This window comes from Meleagris gallopavo, chromosome 16 (assembly GCF_905368555.1).
Source record: "Meleagris gallopavo chromosome 16, MGAL_WU_HG_1.1, whole genome shotgun sequence".
In the NCBI taxonomy this organism is placed as follows: Eukaryota; Metazoa; Chordata; class Aves; order Galliformes; family Phasianidae; genus Meleagris; species Meleagris gallopavo.
Genome location: NC_139419.1, coordinates 1,541,506 through 1,557,041, shown reverse-complemented (window position 1 = coordinate 1,557,041; position 15,536 = coordinate 1,541,506). Strand labels below are relative to the sequence as shown.

The following is a 15,536-nucleotide window of genomic DNA, read 5'->3' as shown; positions in this document are numbered from 1 at the left end:
GAAAGGCTCAGTTTTCATCTGCAGAAGTGCTTCTGAGTGTAACAGGTAGGCAAACAGGCTTTTCACAGTGCTGAGATTAAATCTGAGCTTAAATATCAAAATATTTGAATTTAGAATGCACTAGTCAGTTTTATGAAATGTGCAGATTGGCCTTTTTGGCTTCTCTTTTAATGAGAGAATATTTTGTAAGATCCAATGCCTCAAATGTATCAGCACTTCAGTCTAAAAATCAGGCTATGAAGTTCTGTAGGAAATTCCTTTTCTACTTGTTTTAAAATATGAGACTTCATTTTCAACTGTAGTGTCAAATGTGCAACTTTCTTAAATTATTTTAAAAACGTGGATATTTGACACTGTCTGGGCGTGCTTGAGGTGAAGAAACGGGCTTTGCCCATGCATTCACTGATGGTAAGGCTGTAGGGTTTTAAAATACCCACAAAATCAGTATTCTGTCCACTACATGGTGAGTGTGTAAGCTGTATGTAGGAAACGTGACTGGCAACTCTAGAATGTCGCTGCATCATTTTAAGAGCTTTCTGGTTGCCAAAAACATATGGTCTCTATTAATAAGGGTATTTAGCATTTTTCTTCCTAATTTATTCACAGGTAATTATTTGCTTACCTAGCTCGAATTGGGCCAGAATCCAACTCTTATCTGTTGCGGAAAGCTGTCACATTTCCCTCTGCCTTTTGCCAGCCCTCACTTGAGAGCAGCTATGCATCTGGCCAAGCTGCCCTGCTCCTTCTCACTTAAAATAACAGAGTCTTGCCTGGCCATTAAAAACTTTAGTTTCTAAAAGTATTGTGAAAAGTACTTTTCAGAGTGCTGTGACACTCAGTAGTTCAGTAGGAAATAGGAGATTCAGCTGCACCTCCTGTTGGCTGCCTGCTCCCTGCCGGGACAGCTGCCTCTTCCCAGGTCTGTTTCCACGTCGCTGCAGTGCTCAGCAGTGCCAGAACATCACCTAACCAACGCTTCAAAGACTCCGTTTTGTCTCACCGCTTGTAGTGCTGCGTTCAAATGTTAAAGAAAATGCAAAGGAAAAAACCACCTCCCTCAAAAATTCTCATCAAAGATTTACCGATCAGACTCCAGAGTCCGGGCTGTCTGAAAACTCTGATGCTTTTCTTTCTATGTGTACCCTTCTTCCGCTGCCCCCTCCAGTAATCAGAATCCCAAAGTGTGTTCTTTCTGATGAGGATTAAGCCATGACCTGCACATGATTGCAGGAAATAAGCCTTTAAAATATGCCCAAATGCACTGCTTGTTTGAAGTCACTGATCCTTAAAATAGATGTCTGAAAAAATGTGTAATTTCAAATGCTTCTGCAGATATTGTTCCAGTATGTGTAACGAGGGGTCACATCAAGCCAAGTTACATCAGTTGTGCTCCATTATATCACGAACTGAGCCAAATGAATCAAAATATACAGTAATACTTCAACTGATAATGAAAGCTTTATACAGTTTCTTTCCCTAGATACTTCTTAGGAAGCATTAAAATATTCAGCATGATTTGAGGAGGTGGTTATTTTAGCTATTTGCCAAAAATTTTTTCACTGTGCGGAGTATTTTAATGTCAGTGATGATTGGACAGCCCAGCAGGATGATCTCCTCAGCCACCGAGTGGCCTGATGGCACAGCTTACCTGCGATGGAGATTGCTTCCTCCCAGCTCCCCCCTCGTCTGTCTGCTCTCCGTCACTTCTTGTTGAGGGCAGCCTTTTTCAGACAAGACGGTCACAGTGGGGCAGGGAGCTGGTTCACCACTGATGAATTCAACTTAAATTAGGAGTTGCTGTAGTCTTGTTTTTTGGCACCTTCTGCTTTGTTCCTAGCCTGGGGCTTCTGAGCTTCAGATGCTTTTGCAAGAAAGATGTGCAGTTGTTGACTCTAAGCTCTGTTTCCCAAGTAGGTTTAACTATCACGACTGTGTAGACCAAGAAAAGGCTGAACCAGCACAGATACACAGGGCTGAGGGCTCAGTCATAAGAGGTTCTGGGAAGCTCCAGAAACTTGGGAGAACGCAGGGACACTTCTCGTGAAAACTGAATTTCCACTTGTGACCTTTTTGCTCTGAAATGGTGAGAAAATAATTGATTTTTTTCTTTTTTCAGGGACCTTATGAGATGTTGGTCGTGACGTGCTATCATTGAAACCTCTGCAAGAAGCTGATGCTTCAGGAATCCTAAGGTACTCACTGTCGTTTATAGGTCCTGTTCCTCTTGCTGGTGAAGCTTTTTCACTGTCATTTAATGTACTGAGTACACGGATAGCGGTAGAACAGTACTATTCTCTCCTCATTAGTCTCTCAAGGCAAAACATCATTTGGTCCTACTTAATATTAATTTAATCTTAACAAAATCAAGATAGGTTCAGAAGTTTCACCTTTACTGAGGTTCTCAGCTCTCTTATGCCTGTGTGCATACAAACCCCACGAGAAAAACATTTCAGGCTTTTCCACAGCGATGATTAAAGAAAAATCACAGATGCAATGGAATTCAAAGCAAAGGGCAACGGCCCAGCCTTCACTCAGTCAGTGTGCACAAAGGGCAGGTTACTGTAGATGGGAGAGAAGCAGAGCTGTGCCACAGATGGGTTTGTATTTGATATCATCTACTGACAGTGACGGGTCACAGCCTCGCCACGGCTGAAGGTCTGTTGAGGGCCACCTCAGAGCCTCCCAGCAGCAGTTCAAATGCTGCATGCTACTTATTTGCATGCAATCTGAATCCACCCTAATAGTGTGCATTGCTGACTGATAGGAGGAGAGGATTCGCTGCCCGCACTGAGCCAGCACCAACAAGCTGGGAGGTGAAAACTCAAGAGCTTCACTTAAGAAAGCCAAAGCCCCCATTGCTGCACACTGTGGTTCATGCACAGTCACTGAGAAATAAATCCTGGTTAAATTTTTGATGAGCTTTCAGCTGCTGTAAATAATTAAGTAGGGGGTCTCTCTTGTTTGAACACGGGTGCAACTTTTCATGTTTCAAACGCTTCCTGCCTCGATCCCGAGAGGATTGCTCAAGTTATTCAGGTCACTTCTTTTATTTATTTATTTGTAGCATCACCAGTCGAAACAAATTTTGAACTTGCAAGCTGGGAAGGGAGAAAGCAGTTTCCTTTTGATCTTACTCCAGGTAAATCTCCAGGGGAGCACGTGTCTCGTTTGCAGTAGTTGAATAATAGAGATTGATAGGTTAATCACTTCCAATGCATTTATGGAGTAATACTGTGTGCTCATAGCTGAAGTTTTGATGTTTCTCAAGCCCATGTTGTTTCAAAGATGATAGTGCAGGATAACACAGGACAGCTTCTTAAAGACAGATGCATTAACGAGGGCACCTCTGTGTCCCCCCAGCTAAAGCACAGCCTGCTGATCCTGCTTTTGACGTGCTGAAGTTTGACAGCACAAGTAGTGAAGTCAGTTCTGCATCACCACCAGGCAGCAGCATGGAAAATTAGGTCTTAAGAACAATCAGTGTGTCCCTTCATTTAGATGGAAACTGGGCTATCTTGTGCATGTATGAAGTGGGCATAAAATGTATTAAATACTGGATTCAGGCTCTTAATTAGGGGCTTTGATGTCCTATGACAAGACTTTAATGTGAAAATTGGACTACTGAAATACCTCCTTCCTAATGACTGTATCCTACGACTGTCCAGCTTAGTTTTCTGTATCCAAACACAACAGGTCACCTACCACTGCTGTGCTCTGAGGCTGAGCATTGTCATACTTTCTATTTCAATGCCTACTGAGCACGATTTATTACAATGACAGGCCATACTACTGTTTGCAGTGCAGGCCTAATTCATTCCCACTTTTTAATGCAGTTCCTCACATAATCTCCAGCACTTGAGGAAATATATTTATTATGTGCATATTACAGAATAATTTAAAATCAGCTTTCGGGTCAATCTTTTTAATTATCTATTTTATCAACTGTTTTTGACTAGCAGTTTAAATAATTGTGTTTGCCTAATATCTGGAAATGTAATTGCTTTTAGACATCCTTTATTCCAATCCCGGCGTCATTTTTGCAAACTGCTCATGTTGGCACCTGTCTGTGCAGTGACAGATTTGTGATGACAGCTTGCATAACTTATTTATAAAACGATGAATTATTTTGGAATTTAACTTCAAATTCACAGGCTGGAAAAGTGAGAAACACCTGCTTCCTGCAGAGGACCTGCTAAGGAACTCCAAAGGAAACTATGCATATAGGGGAAGCACATGCCAAGTGAAACAGAACCGAGTGGGTCATCGTTATGCTGGTCCAGGTTCCAGCGAGCACTCCATGGGTACAATGCTAAGTTAAGAGTCTCTGTTGTTGGGGCCACAGAGTGTGAGGAAAGTTCCAAACACTGCAGTCCACTGGACTCTTGGGGTTTTACTGAACAGAGGGGATAAGTGGTCTCCTCCCAGGGTCAGATCACATCAGGAGCCAAGGGGAAGTGAAGGGAGAAAGGGGACCTTCTATTTCTCCAAATACATTCCAATTGCACAACTGATTGATTAAAAATATACTCTAAAATGGAGGGTAATGCTGAAGAGATATTAACGGCTAGGAAATGAACAAACTGACGGTTTGTGTCACATAGGTGATAGTTCCTGTTTCTTACTGAATGTTTTGAATAAATCACAGGCGGAGAGAAAGGATGCTGGACCATTTTAATTCAAAAGAGGAAAGACACAGACAGTACTATTGTCAGAGCCTTCATTCAAGTTCATTGAAGGAGCTGGAAGCATCACCAAAGGTAAGAAAAATGGGAGGAAAAGGGAGGGAAGGAGGAAGGGAAGAGGAAAGGAGAAAGGAGAAAGGGAAGGGCCTGACTAAGTACCTCCCAAATGACCAGAATCGTGTTGTCTTTGTGTTCCAGGACTTCAAGGATTACCTGCCTCACTCCTCACCAGCTCCTCACCAGTTGCTGTGAAGAAAATCTACATTCTCAAATGGTTACTTGTCTGCTATCAGACCCTGCTCTACAGTCACGTTTCCTGCAACTTTATTTCAGAGTCCTGCACTGACCGTGTTTCACCCCTCCCTGTATTTCTTCCACACACTATGGGTTGTTTATCCATACTTGCATGCAAATATCCCATCTCATTTGGTTCTTTTAAAATGCCGTTTAAATACAGCTTTTCAGGGAAACAGCCTGCTTCAATTTATCTTAGTTGAAAGTAGGGCTATAAATCTCTTTGGTTTATTTTATTGATCTCAGACAAAATTACAAATATAAATTACAGCTGCAGCAAATTAAATGTTCTAATGACTGAAAGCAAATGCGCCAGTAACACGTGCAACAAAGACCCAGCAGGAACAGCAGACAACGGCCACCTCCTGCTCTCTGCAAACCCTCAGCCGCCGTGCTCTCCTCCTGCAGGCAGCCAAATATACCCACCACGAAAGCTCAGGGAGGAACACTGCACTTCAAGTGGCAATATATACTCCGTATAGCCCCAGCTGAAATACAGAAATCTATCAACAGTTTTACTGCCCCAGCGGTTATCCTCCCTCTCAGTCTCACTGTAAGTGTTGGCCACAGGGTCACGCTCCACAAGGGCAAATATCAGGTGTTGCTGCTTCAGGTAGCACGCGTTCCCTATGAAGGAGCTCCCATTTCACAAGGCAGCGTAATCATCAGTTTTCTACACCGCTGACACTCAGACCCTTATGCACAAAGGTTTCTGTTTACCAGGTCATAAAATTGCAAGTATAATAGCAGTGACTTTGCTGCACTTGATAAAACCGTAAAACATTTCATTTCGCTGCCTACTGAGCTTTAAAAAAAAAAAAATGACATTGGAAAGGAGACAACATTCTTGTTACCATCAAAGTATTTCAAAATATCTACTTTTCTGCTTGTGATCTGTGGACGTATGTTTTTCCTTCTCTCCACTTTTGCTACTATTTTTAGACGCGAGCTGCAAAATCCAGAAAAAAAGAAAAGATTACTTTTATTCGTGCTTAAGTTTTGTATGATCACAAAGCCTCTGAATATGTATCTATCTGTACGTAGTAGAAGTATTCACATTCCTACAAATTCTACAAAATAGGAACCCTGGTAACTAGACAAACTCTGCATTTAATCCCCACTCAAAAAAAAAATCCAAACAAAGGAAAAACGACCACAAGACACTCTGAAAATGCCATGATTGTCTCTCTGGCTCGTGGAACTGATTTGCTCCTCAGCCAGATTCAGAAGGACCTAACAGGCCCTCCCAGCTTGCAAGCTGCCCATAGATGGCCCTTCTGTGCTCACAGCAGGCAGAACACCTTGAGTCTGTCTGCTCTCATCATCTAAGCCAAGTAGTAAGAAAAAGTAGTAAAATTCAGAAAAAAAACTTCTTCTTTCCTGATATAAATGAAGCTGCAGTTAAAGGGAGACCTCCAGAGATAACTGGTACCCATGGCATCTCTGTGCTTTTTGAAGTCAGATGTTTTCTTGAAAGACAAGCATTCAGTCAAGTTCTCCAAATCCTCGCTTTTCTAATGATGAAATTAATGGGAACCTCACTCTTATTCCCAATCTGGTACCAACAGAGCAGTACCAGCAGGTCTCAGCAGCGTGGGCGCAGGGCTTCTCTGGGTGGGCACAGTTGGCCTCTGCTCTGGGAAGAGCGTTTATGTACGCTGCCATCTGACATTCTGTTTTATCCTCCACTGTACATCAGTTTCTGTAATTTCATTCATGATTTACTTTGACCTTTAGCTGTGTTTGATATTTTCTGGTACAAAAGCTTGACACTTAATAAAGGAAATTTCAAGAAAGCATCAGCCAGCAAGCTAAATATCTGCACGGGAAAAGCAGATTTCATAGTGAAGTGAAAAAAACAAGAAGATTGTCTTGCTCTCAGCTTAGAAAGCCCTCCACAAATTCAAATCATCAAAAGAGGGATCTCCTTCTGCCTTGACACCACAGTTTTACACGTATTTCTTTTCAAAATACCCAGGTCCTTTATTCAGCTTTTCTGGGTAATCTCACTCTACGTATTTCCCTTGGAGAAGATTTTCCTCCCCACTGTGTGTCAGCCCAAGCTACACCACAAGGATGCAGTTAGGCATGCAGTAGCTGCAGAGAGCACCTTGCAAACACCTGCTGGATGCAACATTTCAACTCAGAGTGGTATCACCATCCAACAGCACGTGCTGGAACTTCAGTGTTAAATGGCAAAGAGGCAGCGATGAGGTTAAATACCTTTCCTGTGCCTACAAGTCACAAGGCTTGAAATGTTTGCTTATTGAACCGTATCTTGGGAGCACGAGGTCTGGGCAATAGCAAACCAGGTCCCTCAGCAGACCCAGCCCCTCTTCTGCAGTCATTTGCAGAAGGGAGAAAGCTTTTGCATTCAAAACTCCCATGAAGCTCTGTGGGCAAAAGAAACGTGCAAATCTCTTTGATCATGCTTAAATATTTCAGAGAGGTGATCTGGCTTTGGAAGTTTAATTACCTTAAGCCATGAGAGGACAGAGAATGAGGGCAATGACAAAGAGAAAGAAAGGAAGAAATGAACTTTTTCCAGGACAAAGGGATGTTACTATTTATGAACCTGCAAGAGAATTAGACCTGAAATACTTAGACAGAAAAAAAAAAGAGATTTTAATTAATGATGGTAATTCTTATGAAAAGAACCAGACTGCCAGCTCTGAAAACTGCCAATTCTTTTTATACACAATGTATATACAACCTCAGGGAGGCTGTTGCCCCATATGGGACATTGCCCTGAGCCGAGAAGTCCAACATCTCAGTGGTCACAAGCTTTGGCTTTTGCTGCAGCTGAGCTTTGCAAAGTGAGTAGTTTTGCACTACATCAATTCCACGATACAATCAAGTCCTTTGACATGGGCAATTTGTCCCTAATGACTTGAGTCAGCCTATAAAGGTTACCAAGAATCAAATCCTACTGAAGTAAATGTAGAGAACCACAGGTCACGTTCAAGGACCAAACCTGAGGAAGTCCTGGTAAATGGATTACCAGGTCCTTCTAATACCTAGGGAAAGCCTTTTTTAAAAATAAACTAAAAATATAAAAAAATATATAACTCCTCCATACACACAATGTAACAATTGATCTCATTCAGATCAAGTCAATTTTGGTTACTTACCCATTATCCTGTTTAAAGAGCATTCCTTTATCCCAGTCCTGAGGAGCATCATAGCTGTGGGGGCCATGAGGCACAGTATTTAGCGAAGCACCAGCTGCAGAATTTGTTCCTGAGTTAGAAGAGAGGGGGAGGGATTGTTTTTTTAGTCGTTAATACATCCTGGAGTAATGAGGTGTTAGCAGAAGCCTTTCACCATCTCCCTCGACATCCTGTTCCCCACCCCTCTGCAGCTGGATGGGAACTCCACCTCCCAGAAGCTGTAGGCAGACAGACTGGGGTACAGAATCCCCTGGTAGAAGGAAATGCAATCTGACTGATCCCTGAAAATTTAATTTCTAGTTCCCAGTGGCTAACAAATGCAGGTAGCTCAAGCTAAACCAGAAGGGTACCACGGCAGCTTTCTTAGGGGATGGAAATGATCTTTACTACTAGAGACTGATATTACATAGATTAAGTCAAATGTATCAACTTCACTTTAACATGAGTGTTTCTATTACCTGGGTCAGAGAGTCTGTGCAGTCACTCTCCAGAACCCGCTGTTATTAATTCAGCAATTATAGTTTTATGGTGGCAGGGATTCCTCGGTGTTTGAGCTGGCACTGGAAAGCTGTAATTCTGAATGGAACATGACATGAATTACTGGATTGCTGTAATTCTTCAGCTTTTCATGCATTTTCACTGCATATATTAAAATACAGCAAGCAATTCACTTTTAATTATGCAAATTCAAAGACAGGAAGACAAGAGATGGATAAGTTTTTAAATGTCTGCTCTGCCTGACCACCTGGGGTTAGCACAGAAATCCATGGGCTGATCAGGTCACCTGCGCTCCTGCTCACCTGGCTGTACACAGCACCACCTCTTTTTAGTATTCAGCAGTATTTCCAGGGCAAAGAGTACAGGAAAGAAATTGCCAGAGAGAAGGGGAGCTGGGAAAAGGCAGATCCTGTCCACCTGCCTCCCTGACTTCTCTGGGTTTCCAAACGAAAGATACATCGCTGTTCTGACATCAACACAAGACCTCAAGGGCTGCAGATATTTGGCAACTGCAGGTATTATTTGGCAATTACCTTCCCAATATTGAGATGTTACTAATAATGTAACCAGAATATATGAATCAGGGTCATAATTCTACAGCTCTATTCGTGGCTTCTTTGCTGCTCCTTATCAAAGCCCCTGGCTGCAACCAGCTTTTAGACATGCAGGTCCATGCACGAGTCTGTGCAGTTATTGTAAAGGAGAAATAAGTTACACCGTTCTCAAAGACATTGTTTTTAAGCTGTAAGATGCCGAGTGCAAGTAATGATGGCTTGTTAAAAGTCTAGTGACTGTATCTAATAGCTGCAATGTTCAGTGCTGTAATTACAGAGGCAAAAGATTGCTGAGAATGTGAAAAAACGGAAATAATTGGGGTAGCAGCAATGCAAGAGTTTCTCTGGGCCTAGAGCAACTGTTATTTTGCCCTCCTACTGATGTGCTACTTAACGAAGATACAATGGTTGGAAGCGAGCACTCTTTGATTTTAAGTTTCGGTATTTTCTGTTTAGGAGCCCTGAGGCTTCACCCCCAGTATCTCCACGGCTCGGGACACAGAGGTAAAATTACACAAACACTTCTTGCCTTGCGAGAATACATCTGCCTCTCCGCCCTAGAAGCCTGGGAGAACTTTCAAGCAAGCAAATTAGCAATGCAAACCTCCAGCAACCTCTCCAAGGACGGAGCACTGCTGTGCTCTGATCTTCACGTTAATATTTCCAACCCTGGTAGACAATTCCTATTTTCTCTAATCTCTTCACCCTCTTTTCCCCACCTAGTATGTTTCTTTGCTCATCTCAGCCTTGCTTCTCTAACGGTGGCTTCTTGCAGCTTTGTCAGCAGCTATTCTGTCTGCAGGAATCTTTTCCTGTGTTCCTGTGTGCCTACTGCATAACTGCCAAAGAACACCATCTTCCTGAAGCGGAGTGAGTAGGTGGAGTGGTTTTCCATCATGCTCTGGCACTGCTATTAGAAGCTTCACTTGGATACGATATCTGTCCCGAAACCCTGGAATTCAGCCTTATCCCCAACCTTTTTGAACCCCTCTGCTCTGTTCTGGCATACCTATTGATCACATCTTCTCTAGATCTAGCCAGAAGTGAACCTTACCTTCACCCTAAAGCTCCTGCAGAAACCTTACTCGTTTGTTAGTCACCTGCTTTTCTGCATCACTACAGGTTTGTTTGTTTTTTTTCCTAAAATCATGTGAAATTTTACGTCTCACTGAGCAAAGAGCAGAATTGCCAGCCTTCCCTGTTTACCTGCTTTGCTTTCACAGAGCCGTGCCTTCCTGGGCAGGGATGCTACTGCATCAGGCACTTACCAACACGTATCACCAAGTTCCCTACTTCTGCTTCCAAGCCATCGCACGACTTCTCTCAGTCTCATCATGAGACAAGCCTGGTTTGACCTGACAAAGCATCCAAACACATGTTCCTCTGAATTCATCAGCAGAAAAGGTTGAGACCCAGGAATTAAACAACTGGGGTACTCTTCCCCTTGTAGGAGGAAAATTACCTCTTGCTCATTGTGAGCATTTGCTTGAACTTCTCCGCTTCCCAGTACGTAACAGGAAAAGCAAACACTGTTTGTAACCAGCAGGTAAAGAAGAGCACAAAAGGAGGTGCTGACTATGTGACTGAGGAGTTCTATCAAAGTATAAAATGAAGCACAAGAGTTGTGCAGATTCTTCTGTATCCTGCTATTGTGGAGCAATGGCAGTTATAACTCTTAACATTCATTCTGCAATACACATCTGCTGCTGGTCCCACCAACCAAAGACTGCATAAAGATCACCTTGTAATGAGAATCACTTTAGCTCCATTTATTTCTTTAACGTCAGTGGAATCATAGAGATCACTTATAACCTTGCATGTTAAGTAAAGCAATTAATTGCACTACTGCACCAGGTTTAGACATGAAAGGCAGACTTAATAACAGGTTTAAAGAAAAGGCTTAGAGTAGGGGTTCAGAATGCAGAAAAAAGGTTAGTGGCAGCTAATACCAACTTGTATATAGAGAGCAAGGTTAATAGTGGCTTAAAGACTGTGCTGCTTTTTTATTGATCTGAACAACGTACATAACATGAGAGGTGGAGCATCAGTGTTTTGATGGGAAGCAAGTGACAGAAGCACCAAGATGCCCCTTCATTTAAAGCACGGTTTACATCAGCACGTTGGCTGATGCGTGGCACTGGTGGATACAATAGGGCCCCAACACTTTGCAGAGTTTGAAGGTGAACTGACATACAGCTCTTCTTTTCAAGAAATTTGAGAGGCCTACTTTGCTTACTCCTGAAAGAAATGTTGTAAGCATGTTTGGATGTTAGGCGTCTCAATACCTTTTTAATAGCCTTATTCTTAATGTTCTTAACACATGCTTAGAGCAAGCAGAAGAGGAAGTTGGCAGGAAAAGATCAGCAATTGCCCACCCAGAGTTCATTTCCCAGGCTGTTCCCAAGGCACAGCGATTACGCACTTCACCTCACTCAAGACAGGCTGTGAAATCTCAGTATTGTCCTGAAGTGCTAAATCAAAGTAAGCAAAAACGGCAGGTAAACGTCTCCCACACATCTGCTGTCCTTTGTAAGAAAACTATTGAACTGAAAATGAAAGACATCCGTACATAACCAGCATTTTTAATTCTACTCCTAGCGACCCAAGGCGCTGTTTAAATGGCAATGCTATTACAGATTTACTTAGCTGATTTCCTTCTGAGTGCACCAGAACCCTGATCCTTCCAACAAAGAATGCCAAACAAAGCAGCATTAGGCAATTACTGTGAAACGAAGGCATATTTGCGCAGCAATAGAAAGATCTAAATGGGACCATAACGAGCAACCAAACAGTAACACAGCTGAGGGCATCGCTTGTAGGAAACAAGTGGCTATTCTGAACCCTGAAGTGCCACATGTACCGAGTCACAAGAGCTCACTAAAATGAGAGCAAACATCTCAATCCTTTGTATCTGAGTAGGTACAAATCTCAAAGCAATTTGGGTTGTTAACCTCCGCAGCTCGGTGAGGACATCTTCACCATGATCACATAGCACTTCTCCGTATCGGTTCGGTGTTACTGAAGCTTAATGCATGACTGAGAGGAAGTTAATATCGGCCAGCTTTGAGTAGCTCATACTGAAGGCTGATTTAAAAGAAAACTAAAAGAAAAGGAAGCAACAGTAGCCTTTATATCTGACAATGTAGGGGGTGAAGAGGTGCTCAAAATATTTGGATTTTTGTTTTCACATCGATTCCATAGCTCCCACTTTCCTAAACAGCGTAACTGCTTTAAGTGTACCTCCTTTGTTTCTGCTGCTCTGCCCTCTCTAGCTCCAAAGCCACAGCCCAAGTGCATCCAGCATCCATTCCCTGCTCCCCTGCTCTGGCGTCCCAGCAGGACCACAGCCAAGTCTTCTGCCGGGATGCCTCACCATGTCAGCTGAATTCCTCCTCCTAGAAACTGCCTCTTCACTTTGCTGAATGTTTGGGGAACGCAGACAAATTATAAAATGGTAACGGAAATACAAGAAGTAAAGATATCTTTCTTTCCACATTAGATAACTATCCATAGAGAAATAAAATAGCAACAGCAAAACAGCTTCAAATTCTTCTGAACATAACTGAGTATTTTAAGAAACACCCCAACACCTGAGCAACCATTTCTTTACTTGGAGGAGGGGAAAATGCCATAAAGCTTAGGGAGCGTTTTGTTTGGGAAATCACATCTTTCCCTATTTTCCAGCTGACACATTGCACTGCAAATCTGCCACAGCACATTACCTCGGAGATGTAACGTAATGCAACACTGCTGATGCAACCCGATCTGATGTGCCTAATGTGATACATCAGGTACAATATTCGAGAAGTTTTTTCTGAGAACAACCTCTATAGAAGAGATTCCTTCCCTCTTTACCAATTATAGAAAAAAAAAAAAAAAAAGAAGAAAAAAAAAGCCTTCCCAAAGAATTGCATCACCAGGAGATAATTGCTTTTTCACAGGTTATTAGCAAATACCATTAGTTGTGGGAAAGGTTTGCTTTTCAGCAATTCACACCTAGAAAATGGTGGAAACAAGATGATTGTGGCTACAACTGCTTCCCATGGCACCAGCAGAACCCACCAGAGTAGCAGCGGTTACAGGGTCAGATCACGTCACCACTGGACTCATTTTCAGTTTCCCACCAACGCTCACAGGATAACCAAAAGTAGGTTTCCACCTTCTGAACTCTTCACAAACTGACTGACAGCTAATTTTGCTAATCCCTGCAGTAGATGTTCATCACAGAATCAAATAAAGATACACCTCTCAGCATGGGAAGCTTTGAGGACTGCCTGCAATCCTGCAGAAAATTGCTGGATTTTCACATACAGAAGGACACGGTCCACGTCACCATGATCAGACGAATACTAAGGATCAATGGCCTTAAATATTCTACTGAAGTGGCAATGGTATTTGTCAGCAGAGGAGACTTCAGCTGAAGCAAATGACACGTTACTGCATCGATGGCAGCCATCCAGAAAGCAGCAGCAACCACCTCTCACAGAATCACAGAATGGCCAGGGTTGGAAGGGACCTCAAGGATCACGAATCTCCAACCCCCTGCCACAGGCAGGGCCACCAACCTCCACATTTAATGCTAGACCAAGCTGCCCAGCGCCCCATCCAACCTGGCCTTCAACACCTCCAGGGATGGATGGGGCATCCACAGCCTCTCTGGGCAGCTGTTCCAGCACCTCACCGCTCTCATAGCAAAGAACTTCCCCCTGACATCCAATTTAAATCTCCTCTCCCTCAACTTCAAACCATTTCCCCTCATCCTGCAGTTATCAACCCTTTCAAAGAGTTGATTCCCCTCCTGTTTGTAGGCTCCCTTTAGGTACTGAAGGCTGCAATGAGGTCACCCCGCAGCCTTCTTTTCTCCAGGCTGAACAAGCCCAGCTCCCTCAGCCTGTCTTCATAGGGGAGGTGCTCCAGTCCCCTGATCATCTTTGTGGCTCTCCTCTGGACCCTCTCCAACAGCTCCCTGTCTTTTTTGTACTGTACTCTCCTCCCTGTATCACTTGATGGAAGGCAAATGAAAGCTAACTTCACAGAACAGCTTGGGTTGGAGGGCACCTCGAAGAGCACCCAGTTCCACCCCCTGCTATGGGCAGGGCTGCCAACCACTCCATCCATCACTAAGTCCCCACAAACTCTGTCAGTGGCTGCTATGGAGGGATTCAGAGAAGGAAGCAGCCATCTCTCCATGGTGCTCCTTTTCCCTCTCCTTTTCCCTTTCCCTTTCCCGTCCAGTGCTGCCCTGTGCAGGCTGCCAGCAGCAGGACCGGGGCACAGAGTGCCAGGCCCTTCCACTCACTGCTTAGACTGATTTTTCAAGTGTAAAATGTAATTCAAATCTCCATAAAAAGCTATTTGCTCCCTAGCCTCGCAATTCTTACACCAAGTTTCAACCGTGAAATCCAATTGGGGAAAAAAAAAAAAAAAAAAAGCAGCCTTATGCTCAAGGTCTGAAAAACCTGCAAGAGCCTTTAGCTCTCAGACTGAATTGTATCTTAAATGGCATCTGACCGGTTCTGTCTCCCTCCTCTGAAGGGATGGTGCGGTGCCTGGTCTGTAAAAGCCAAATCCTGGGAGCTGGGCACCCCCCAACCTAAATTCAGGTTCTCGTGGGCTATGTGCCCCTACACAGAGCTGTTCTAACCAGAAAATCAAAGTTGAACTTTCTCGAGTTTGAAAATATGGCCCAAAATGCAACTGTGCAAATTAATCTCTGAAATTTAGAGCTCACCCTGCCCAGCTCTCAACACTGCAGTATCACAGCCCCCCGTGTACCAGACACACACACACATATTTCCAGCCCTTCACAATGCACTGCTGCTCTCTTTGTTGAGGCAATTCAACAGAGAGCACAAATTCTGACGCATTTATTGGACTTTTTTTTTTTCCACTGCCCCATCTTCTCTCCTAGTAGGTATGAAGCATTTTCCTCATTAGAGATGCTTACGTTTAAAACAAGATTAAATTACCGAGGATTTAGCAATGGGTGAAAGGATTTTTTAAAGGTTTGACACTTGGTCCCATTTCCAGCCAACACTCAAAAAGATTGATGTGTATCTAGACATTCCAAAGCTCTTGAATATAAAAATTCATCACAACACTCTGGAACACAGGTTGATACTCCAGCTGCTGCACACCAGACAATTCAGAAGCTTTCACCAGTTCAAACATTTTCTGAATCAGGAACTTTCAGTAGGGTCCAAGTATGGTAACAGCACAGGGTTTCCAAGAGCCCAAGTTCTAACCCAGAAGTAGATAAAGCTTTCAATTGTCACAGTTTGTAATTCCTTAGTTAACATGAATTATAGGAAATGACATAACGATTTCTATTTGCACAC

At 43.1% G+C, this 15,536-nt stretch overlaps 2 long non-coding RNA genes across 18 annotated transcripts in view; one reads left to right on the top strand and one right to left on the bottom strand.

Moving 5' to 3' along the window:
- The window catches only part of LOC109370191 (uncharacterized), a 206,398-nt gene that overhangs the window by 7,818 nt on the left and 183,044 nt on the right, over positions 1 to 15,536 (bottom strand). For all 16 annotated transcript variants that reach the window (XR_014886888.1, XR_014886892.1, XR_002120088.2 and 13 more), the window contains 2 exons: positions 8,605 to 8,722; positions 8,108 to 8,216 (listed from right to left, as the gene is read on the bottom strand). This is a non-coding gene — a long non-coding RNA (uncharacterized LOC109370191). The remainder of the gene's footprint in view (positions 1 to 8,107; positions 8,217 to 8,604; positions 8,723 to 15,536) is intronic.
- LOC104913442 (uncharacterized) lies at positions 2,116 to 6,768 on the top strand. Of its 2 annotated transcripts, XR_004161529.2 has the most exons (4): positions 2,116 to 2,192; positions 3,065 to 3,139; positions 4,152 to 4,757; positions 4,881 to 6,768. It is a non-coding gene; the product is annotated as an uncharacterized LOC104913442 (long non-coding RNA). The 2 variants fall into 2 exon arrangements; XR_004161530.2 differs by having other exon boundaries at positions 3,065 to 4,757.